Source organism: Oncorhynchus masou, chromosome 27 (assembly GCF_036934945.1).
Source record: "Oncorhynchus masou masou isolate Uvic2021 chromosome 27, UVic_Omas_1.1, whole genome shotgun sequence".
Taxonomy (NCBI): domain Eukaryota; kingdom Metazoa; phylum Chordata; class Actinopteri; order Salmoniformes; family Salmonidae; genus Oncorhynchus; species Oncorhynchus masou.
In genome coordinates, this window is record NC_088238.1 from 32,375,461 (window position 1) to 32,386,040 (window position 10,580).

The following is a 10,580-nucleotide window of genomic DNA, read 5'->3' on the forward strand; positions in this document are numbered from 1 at the left end:
ATTGGTGCAAATATGTCATTATGCAATTCGGTTGATCTATCCCTTAAAACTAGAATCCTTAGTTGCTACATCAATTTTTGGACTTATAAATTAATATATACACGTAACGCCTCATGAGCTTAGTTCAACTATCGTTGAACCCAAAATAAGATTGCTTACTCCGTTTGTAAACAAACACTTTATAGCCTCGAAAAATTGTTAAAAACTATACGTTTGATGTCATGCATGGTCAGTCAGTCCTTGCACCCTTAACTCTGAATTTGAGTGGTTACATTTCTCGGTAACAATATTTTGGTAGTCCGTCTGTAGATGCGCTACAGACGATCAGTAGCAGTTCAGCGATCTACTTACCCTAACGATGACCGAACCAAATATTGTGGCCCATTCCTCATCTTTTTTTTTTTTAAATACCAAAACAAAGGCGGGTGATCACTTTATGGTTTTAATTAAGGACTCCATAACTCATATTTTTTATTCGAAAGCAGGTATTTGGGGCCCAAACTCCAGAGAAGTAGGGACGTTCTTGGTTGTTTGACTAGTTACCGAATCATGCATTTCTGCTGTGCGGCAGTGTAGCGTTAGGTGTTCTACGAAAATAACAGGCATACTTGTGGGAAAGAACATCAAGTACTGGAATGCTAATATCTTCTTCCCCTGTCCTTTCCTCACTCAGCTTGCACAAGCACATCTCTCTGGAGGACCCATTTTACAGCCATATGCACAAACTGCAACAGTCTCTGAAAAAAAACAGGTTTAGAGGGACACATTGACAACTATACATTTCCAAAGCAACTGTAAAGCAGTTCCTCTTCCTCAAATGTGAAATCAGCTTCCAGGAAAAGCTGAGACTAGGTTAAATTGACCAGAAATCCATTTGGTTGACTCTGCTATTCTATTCATTTTGTGCGCATCTGAGAGATTACATAATGACATACTTCAGCTCAATATGCTAGTTATCCTCTGACTGGTCTGAAGGCTGGCCATAAACAATGATTGACCTGGCGATAAGTACTGAAGAGCAAGAAATGCACATTGAGACTGGTCCATAAGTATTTATTTGAGTTTCTCACTTCCCCAATAGACCTACTAAAATACAGTGAGTGTACAAAACATTAACAATCTTTACATGACAGACTGACCAGGTGAAAGCAATGATACCTTATTGATGGCACTTGTTAAATCTACTTCAAATCAGTGTAGATGAAGGAGAGGGGTTAAAGAATTATTTGTAAGCCTTGAGATTGTGTATGTGTGCCATTCAGAGGACGAACAGGCAAGACATATTTAAATGCCTTTGAACAGGGTATGGCAGGTGGTGCCAGGCACGCCGGTTTGTGTCAAGAAATGCAACACTGCTGGGTTTTACACACCATTTCCCCCCCAAGTGTATCAGGAATGGGCCACCAACCAACTTGACAACTGTGGTAAGCATTGGAGTCAACATGAGCCAGCATCCCTGTGGAACACCCGACACCTTATAGTCCATGCTCTGACAAATTGAGGCTCTGAGGGCAAGGGGGTGACTCAATATTAGCAAGGGGTTGCTAATGTTCGGTATACACAGTGTATAACAAAATATGTCAGGATTCAGGAGGTCCATAGGAAATGTTAACCAATTGATGTATTATTTGAAAATGCACTAATGTTAAATGGACCACAAACAAAAACAGAGCAACAATCTCACATGACACTTTATTCCCTACATAGACACTGGCTAAAATTGGTGCACTGGCAAGTTCATATGGGGAATTAAGGCATCACTTGAGACATGATTACTCATATTTACAAATACCAACCACTTGACCATTGGATAAATTAAGGATAGTAACAGTGATATTCAAGATTGTTAATAAAAAAAAAAGAGCAGGTCGGACCCATTAAAACTCCCCGACGTCAACCCTCGTCTCTGAACTTGTTCCTGGCCTTTGTCCGAGCCTTGAATGCAGCTGCGTTGTAGAGATGCTGGAAAAGACCGCAACGTGAACACAATAAGAGACCGGTTCTTTTTTTTTTTCCACTGGAAGTATATCCTTGCGAATGTCATGCCAATAACACATTTCAAATGTAAAATGGATAAATAATTAAATGCAATGAGTCCATTTGAACTCCTAGACCATTTTCGATATTGTGCGTTTCGGCTACTGACTGCTGGGTTGTACCTTTGGATTCATCTAGTTCTCCTAGATCCGTTGGTCTGTGTGATTAACGGAGGGGTGGGCGAGCTAGGCGGATCCCGAAGGGGCTAGGTCTTTACAGACTGGTTGGAGCTACTGTTTATGTCAAATTGTTTTGTGATGTACTTGTAAGACCTGGTTGTCCTGAAAATAAAAACATTTCATTGGGAGGCTAAATATAAGGGCTGGACAAATTTTGATCAATGAAAAGATGATTTTTGGCTGGGGTCTCGAGACTGGTTCATTGAAAGAAAATACACTTGTGACCTTTTCAAAACATTAGTCGCGTTAAATTAGCCATCAAAGAAAGAAAAGCATGCAGTCTAGTAAAGATAATTACCCTTTGAAGCGGGAGATTTTCATGGACTTCAGTGTGGCCGTGTCAACCAGCACGGGTGGTCCAAGTTCAAACACACCACGAATAAACTCATTGGCCTGTAGGTGGTAATTCATACCAGAGCCCACAAACTCCCTGAAGGCATCGTATGTCCTCTTCCTCACCCAGCTGTCAATGGTCATACGCTCAGTGCTGAAACAAATTGTCTCAGTCTGAAAGTCCCTCTCCTAAAACACACACTCTGTACACTGTTCTGGTTTCTCACAAGACAACAAAATGGGTAAACGTTACTGATAACTAGATGGGTAGATTATATCAACACAGGCACATAACTCACACCATGAATCAGCAATGAGTCATCACATGAAATTCAAGTTCTATTCCCCAGACAGTGACCTACTATTGCATAATATGCCCACTCACCTCCACAGCCTTGAGCACATCCCTGAACACAGACCTTTACTTCCTCTTGTCAGTCTTGGCACGGTGTTTGTTGCAGTCGGTGGCCAGAGAGTTCAGCTTGTCACACAGGGGCTCCCAGTCATCATATTCAAACGCCTGAGAACATCACATCAGAGCACAGGTCAGTCATCACTAAAGAAGTGTTTACAGATTAACACGCTATGCTGGCACTGCATTTCAGTCAAAATTCAATTTTAAATTCAGTACAGGGTGGGGATGTGCACAGCTAAACAAAACAGACCGCATTCAAATACTTGTGTGAATATTCATTTGAGCAAAAACTATTTATAGGTAGGTATATTTTAACTGAAAAGGCTTTGTCTAAATTAAAATATCCATGTGACATTGTTACATACAAGGTTATACCATAACACTACAAATTATACATTTTATCCAAACATATTTTTCAATGTGGATATTGGGACGGCAGGGTAGCCTAGTGGTTAGAGCGTTGGACTTGTAACCGAAAGTTTGCAAGTTCAAATCCCGAGCTCACAAGGTACAAATCTGTCTTTCTGAAAATAAGAATTTGTTCTTAACTGACTTGCCTAGATAAATAAAGGTAAAAATTGATTTAGTTTTTATGAAATGCCCCAATAAAACAAGCACAACTGGAGCCTTCACGTATAGCTTGTTGTTTATGTTAGCCATTCAATGCAGCCAAATGTTTAGCATATGATGTAAAATAATTATACAAGTGACTGAAATGAGAAGGAGTAGGCTACAACGCGCAACTAACAGGAAGGCCATTTCATCTAAATGGGTGTTGGGGAGAAACCGCAAAATGTTGCCTCAACTAGCTAGCTTCTCAAGGCTACTCCATGCAAGACAGGCTGAGGCAAGGCGAAATGGAATAAATAACATTGCGACTGCTACAAGTTAGCTAGTCTTGGCTGTAGCGTCCTCATCTCTGCAGACATCTGCTTGCTCCAACCTAACCGGCACCTCCGCAGCTGCAGCCTCCCATTTTCTTTTACATTGTAGGTAAATAGAAGACATTTTCTTTGAACAAAGATAAAATGACATGCTACAAACAGATGCACAGAGAGCCCTTTACTTTTGATGGACATGTTCTAAAAGCGAGTGATGTGAGTTAAGGGTCTGTGTTGTTTTTAAGTCGGCTATAGGCGCTGGAGGAATAGTGTTTCTTCAGTAGACTACGTGTGTATGTGTGCCCTTGTGGTTACTACATGGAAACATGTAGTAACCAAAAAGAGAGGGTGTTCAATCAAAATATATTCTAGATTCTTCAAAGTAGCCACCCTTTGCACACTTGACAGTCTCTCAACCAGTGTCATGAGGTTGTCACTTGGAATGCATTTGAATTAACAGGTGGCTACTTTGAAGAATCTAGAATATATTTTGATTGAACACTCTTTTTGGTTACTACATGTTTCTTTCCTTCTAAATGCATTTGAGCCAATCAGTTGTGTTGTGACAAAGTAGGGGTGGTATACAGAAGACCGCCCTATTTGGTAAATGACCAAGTCCATATTATCGCAAGAACGCTCAAATAAGCAAAGAGAAACGACAGTCCATCCAAACAAAGGTCAAGTGAAAACGAAACATTTCAGAAAAACTAAGTTTCATCAAGTGCAGGTTGCAAAAACCATCAATCGTTATCAAACTGGCTCTCATGAGGTCCGCCACAGGAAAGGAAGACTCAGAGTTAACTCTGCTTCAGAGGAAAAGTTCATTAGTTACCAGCCTCAGAAATTGCAGACTGTTGCATTGCAACTGTTCAGAGGAGACTGCGTGAATCAGGCCTTTGTGGTCAAATTGCTACAGAGAAACCACTACTAAAGGACACCAATAAGAAAAAGAGACTTCCTTGGGCCAAGAAACATGAAATCTGTCCTTTGTTCTGATGAGTCCAAATTTTAGATTTGTGGTTCTAACCACCATGCCTTTGTGAGATGCAGAGTAGGTGAATGGATGATCTCTGCATGTATGGTTCCCATCGTGAAACTTGGAGGTGTGATGTGTGGGGGTGCTTTGCTGGTGACACTGTCGGTGATTAATTTAGAATTCAAGGCACACTAAACCAGCATGGCTACCACAGCATTCTGCAGTAATACGCCATCCCATCTGGTTTGCACTTAGTGGGACTATCATTTGTTTTTCAACAGGACAATGACCCAACACACCACCAGGAAGGGCCATTTGACCAAGAAGGAGGGTGATGAGTGCTGCATCAGATGTCCGGTGATTGTAGAAGCCAGGTCCCCAACCCAATTGAGATAATTTGGGATGACTTGGACTGCAGACTGAAGGAAAAGCAGCAAACAAGTGCTCAGCACATGTAGGATCTTCTTCAAGACTGTTGGAAAAGCATTCCAGGTGAAGCTGGTTGAGAGAATGCCAAGAGTGTGCAAAGCTGTCAACAAGGCAACAGGTGGCTACTTTAAAGAATCTAAAATACATTTAGATTTAACACATGATTCGATATGTCTTCACTATTATGCTACAATGCTGAAGATAATAAAAAATACAAATAATAAAAAACTTAAGAGTAGGTGGGTCCAAACGTTTGACTAGTACTGTAGATTATTTAGAATGTCCGGATATCCGACAAACTCATGATGCTATTAGAATAGTGAAATTTTCACTATATTGTTTTGATCAGATGCAGCCAATGACCTATAGGCTGAAACGGACTGAAAGTCATGTCCCAGAGAGACTTCGAGGTTCAAGTTAAGCACTTGTGCGAGTACATACTTGCATGTGACTGCTTTGACCTGACTGCCTGTGCAGATTGTGAGCAGCAGGGCCCAGGAGAGGAGAGCATTGGTGTGCAGCAGGGTGGTCTGGGGGTTGAGAGAGGGGCGACTCCCATCCTCCTTCACATAGGAAGGCATGAACAAACTCTCAAAGCTCTCCATGGTGACATACACATCCTGGAGACCCAGAGAGAAAGGAGTTAGTCATTTATGTTTAACCAGGGTGAGATTGGACTATGCAGACATTTGGAGAGTAGTCTTGGTTTCTGTAGCTAGTGCCAAATGCTGAACAGAATGCCACATTTTTCAGCAAAGCAACACATTTCAACACACACACACAAGCATAGAGAATATCACATTGGAACATCAAATACAGCCACATACCAGGATGTCATCTTCCACCACGAGAGTGCACAGGCCCAAACTTGTTGCGCACTATAAAAGAAAGAAAAGGCTTTCAGTAGAACAATAAAGGCCACTTCTAGCAAACCAAACTTATTTTAAATGATGGGTTCCGGGCAGATACTCACCGCTTGTCTGGTTTGAATGTTGGCCGCTCCATCCAACAGAATGTTCTTGAAAATGGGTTTGAGGGTCTTGAACATCTCCTCGCTCTCAACGCCTGAGTCCAGCTGAATACACAGCAGACAGGCCAGGGAGGCTGCTGCACACTGCTCCTGTCCTTTACCTGGGAGTGGGATTTGATTTATTAGGATCCCCATTAGCAACAGCTAGTCTTACTGGGGTCTGACAAAAATACATTACAGACAAAAGATTTGACATACATTAACATGTAGTGTGAGCTCATCGATCAGTTCCACATACATACAAAAGTAGGTCACATGGGGGAGAGGCATTGTATTTGTTTCTTGAAGCCAGGTTTGCTGTTCACTTGCACAATATAAGATGGGAGTTCCATGCACTCATGGCTCTGTATAATACTGTACATTACCTTGAATTTGTTCTGGACCTGGGGACTGAAAAGACCCTTGGTGGCATGTCTGGTGGGTTAAGTGTGAGTTTAAGTTGACTACGCAAATAATTTGGAATTTCAAACACATGGTTTTTTTAAAGACATGTGACCAAGTCAGTCTTTCCTCAAATCGTAGCCAAGAGACTGGCATGCGGTGTCCCTAAACCGGGTCAGTTGTTGCTCAATATGCAATTAGGTGCCAAGAATGACGTTGGAAACGGACAACTTTCCGGGACATAGACATGTCTTATATGGGCAGAATGCAGTTAAATTAACAATAATTTAATCTGTGTCCAATTTACAGTAGCCATTAGTGAAGAAATACCATGCCATTGTTTGAGGATAGTGCACAACAAAACACTTATCACAGAACTTGGTTTGATACATTCACCTCTGAAGGTAAATAATGTACTTACATTCAGTAATCTTGCTCTGATTTGTCATCCTGGGGATCCCAGAGATAAAATGTAGCGTAGTTTTGTTTGATAAAATCTATTTTTAATATTCAAATGTAGGAACTGGGTTCTACAGTTTGACCCCACTGCAGTCTCTGGCGCCACACCCACCCCGCCATCTAGATGTGTTACGGCTAGTATCTTTTCTGTAGGGAAGCTAATGATCCATCCATTTCATTCCTGGGAGTTCGTAAACATATTTTTTTATTACCATAGCATTTTTTGTATGATCTCTATAGTTATGTACTCAAATGTATAAATTGACCAATTTGCCATCTTTTTTTTAAATCTAACAATTTGTCTATTTCAAAGATGCAAAAAAGAAAAACCTCCAGAGCTAATGCAAGCTGATATCAAGGTTTGCTTTTAAATTTGCTGCTCTTAGGCTGATACAGGAATGACTTTGCCTTCCCTCCAGGCCTGAGGACAAAGACTATTCTAGGCTCAGATTAAAGATATGACATATGAGTGGCTTGAGTCAACTACCATTATCTGTAACTTTAAGGGGGTTATAGTAACTGCTGAAAACTCAATACTACAATGTTGCTGTATTGGTATTCAGTGAATATAACACATGACTTGGTAAAAGACTGAAAGCCGGTAGTAGCTAACCTTTGAGACAGAGCTCAATGCTGTCGGTGGTAATCCTCCTGTCTGAAATGAACTCGTACAGGATCCTAGTTGCCATGGCAGCCTTCAGCCCATCCAGAGCTCCTTGTCTGGTCTTGGCACTGTCAATGAGGTAGAACAGTAAAAGATGTAGGCCTAGTGTTTGCAGAAGCTTATGTAACATCTACACAATTCAGTTTTCAGCAGCAATCGTATGAATGGAAGGGTTGACGTCTTGTTGCATTGTGTGCATTAGTTAACATCTCAGGTTCTGTCGATCCAGTTCTAGGCCCATGTGATCTGGTTCCACATCTTCTGAAAGCGATACAACTAACAGAAATAGCAGGTAGATCAGTTTCCCCACAGTGGTTTAGACTTACCTCTTATCCACAGTGCTGTCAATGAAAACATTCAGCTTGTACTGTAAATCCTCCTGGGCTGTCTCCTCACCTGCTTCCCCTCCTACACATAGGAAGATGAATACAATACACCATGAGAAATACAGAATTGTACTATGCTATTCCCCTAGTAGTTTGTATTCTTTGAACCATTTAAGATAGAAACATAAAAAGGCTGTATAACATTTATCACAACTTCACAGGTCAATTGTGTTTTTACTTGCCCTTTGTTGCTCTATGAATGGGACACAGGCAAGCGTGTGCACACGATCACATACCTTCGTCTGCCACACTCATGGCATCACTGAAGCTGCTGCAGTGGCTGAGGGTCTCGATGGAGGCATCCTCATCGCTGAAAGGTTGCACAGCTCCATGAGGCCCCCCTAAAACAATGACCCACCCCCCCAAAAAAATATCATACATAGTCATGGTACAATGTGTGCATTCTACTCTGGGGGTTTAACCAGTACACATCCATGCAAGCACAATGTAGAACTTTAAATGCAATTATTTGACAGAACAAAAGCCATATAGCTACTCTTATGGGATATGCACTTGATATTTTCTCCCTCGAGGTCAAGGGCTCCCTAAAGCCCCTTAAGTGGGTAGCTGGCCAGGCAGTGACAGAATCTAAACCCAGCTGGTGCAGCTTATTATGTTAAGTCTGTTCCCATCTAAGAGGAAGGGCCACACGGTCTGCTCTACACATGTGTAAAAGTGACCATGTTCACGTGGCAATCCATTGCTTCCTTCTCAGACCATAGCACTGAACAGACAATTCTGGAGGAAAAAAGTCGACTAACATGATCTTGATTTATATCAATGCTGGCCCTATAACATGTGCCAGCTATGTAGCAAGCTTGTTGTAATGTGAATAACTGGTTAGCTAGCTAATCCAGCGAGTGTTACATAACCATGAGGGGCTTGGATGAATCTGTCCCGGTCAGGTGTGTTTTACACCGGGTGAAAGTTAATAGCATTCGTTTTGAGCCAGGTGCTCCGTTCAAAGTCCACGGCGAAGTCGTCTCAAAACAAAAGTTAGCTAGGCGCGTGCAGTAATGAGTAGTATTCGGTGTTCTAGCATGCAAAGGTGAATGCTTTTGATATCTGCCTTCGAATGAAAGCTGGTTAAATTCAAACGTATTTTATGTAAAAGCATGTTGTACGTTTCTGGATGATCCACCATGCTGCCTTGTTGACAGCATGACCAACCCGCATAAATAACTATTCGACTTCACAATACTTATACAATATGATATTGATCATGGTTAATTACAATTATTGTAAGAGAAAGCGAGAGTTATGTCTAAAAGCTCTTGGCCTGATGTCAACATAGGCAATGATGCCACTTTTGTAGTCCTGTCAGACATTACTTGTCGTTTATCTCAACACGCTTTAAGAATGCACATAACTACAACTCCTACAATGCATAAAACTCAAAACCACGAGTAGGCCAAAATCAACCCGGTATGTAGCGATTTACTTACCCCTGGAACTCCTCTTCTTGGACCTTGGCATTTTCGTGCAGAAATATGAGAATATGAGCTAAAATAAATCAGCCGACACACGACCAGTTTTTATTAAACTGTATCATAAACTGACAATTATTCCGTGGCACGGCAGAGAGAAAGGAATTAAAAGCGATCCTGGAGAAAGACTGTAGGCGAAGAAGATACATTTTTCCTCGGAGAAAAAAAAAAATAGGGCTGTGTTAATGTCGCGAGGTTCTAAGAATTTATACGACCAACGTCACATGATCAAACATGGGTTTACCCCTAAACCAACGACCAATCATGTTACATAAGTGTATGACGCATTGTGATTGGCATCTCTTTGCTGTCTGTGGGTCATGTTCTCTGTGGTCATGTTCTTTGACAGCCACACGAGAGTGCTGCTACCCTGTCCACAAAAGCCCTGGTGTATCGGTCGTTGCTCTTCGGGAATCCTTTGGACATCCAATTCTGACGTCAACATATCGAAGTTGAAAATGGTTACTAAGGTTGTAATAGTTGAGGTTAGGGTTTATGATGAATAATGGTAAAACATTAAATAGGGTTTAGGGTAGGGATGTCCCAAGGATGCCAGATAGCACTAACCCTGCTGTATCCCTGGCCTAAAATACACAGTGGTGAGGTCTTCTGAATGGGTGGACAATGATTTATATAAAGAAGTGGAGGCTGCTGATGGGAGGATGGCTAATAATAATGTCTGGAACAGAGCCAATGGAATCAAACACATGGTAACCATGTTTCCAAGATGACGTAGCAGTCGGACGTCTGTTTTGTCTTGTCCCGTGCATATACAGTTGAAGTCGGAAGTTTGCATACACCTTAGCCAAATACCTTTAAACTCAGTTTTTCACAATTCCTGACATTTAATCCTAGTAAAAATGCCTTGTCTTAGGTTAGTTAGGATCACCACTTTATTTTAAGAATGTGAAATGTCAGAATAA

The 10,580-nt window shown here is 41.4% G+C and overlaps 1 pseudogene; it reads right to left on the reverse strand.

Annotated features, from left to right (window-relative positions):
- Positions 1 to 1,037: 1,037 nt before the first annotated feature.
- Positions 1,038 to 9,846, reverse strand: LOC135515439 (interferon-related developmental regulator 1-like; annotated as a pseudogene).
- Between the last annotated feature and the right edge of the window lie 734 nt (positions 9,847 to 10,580).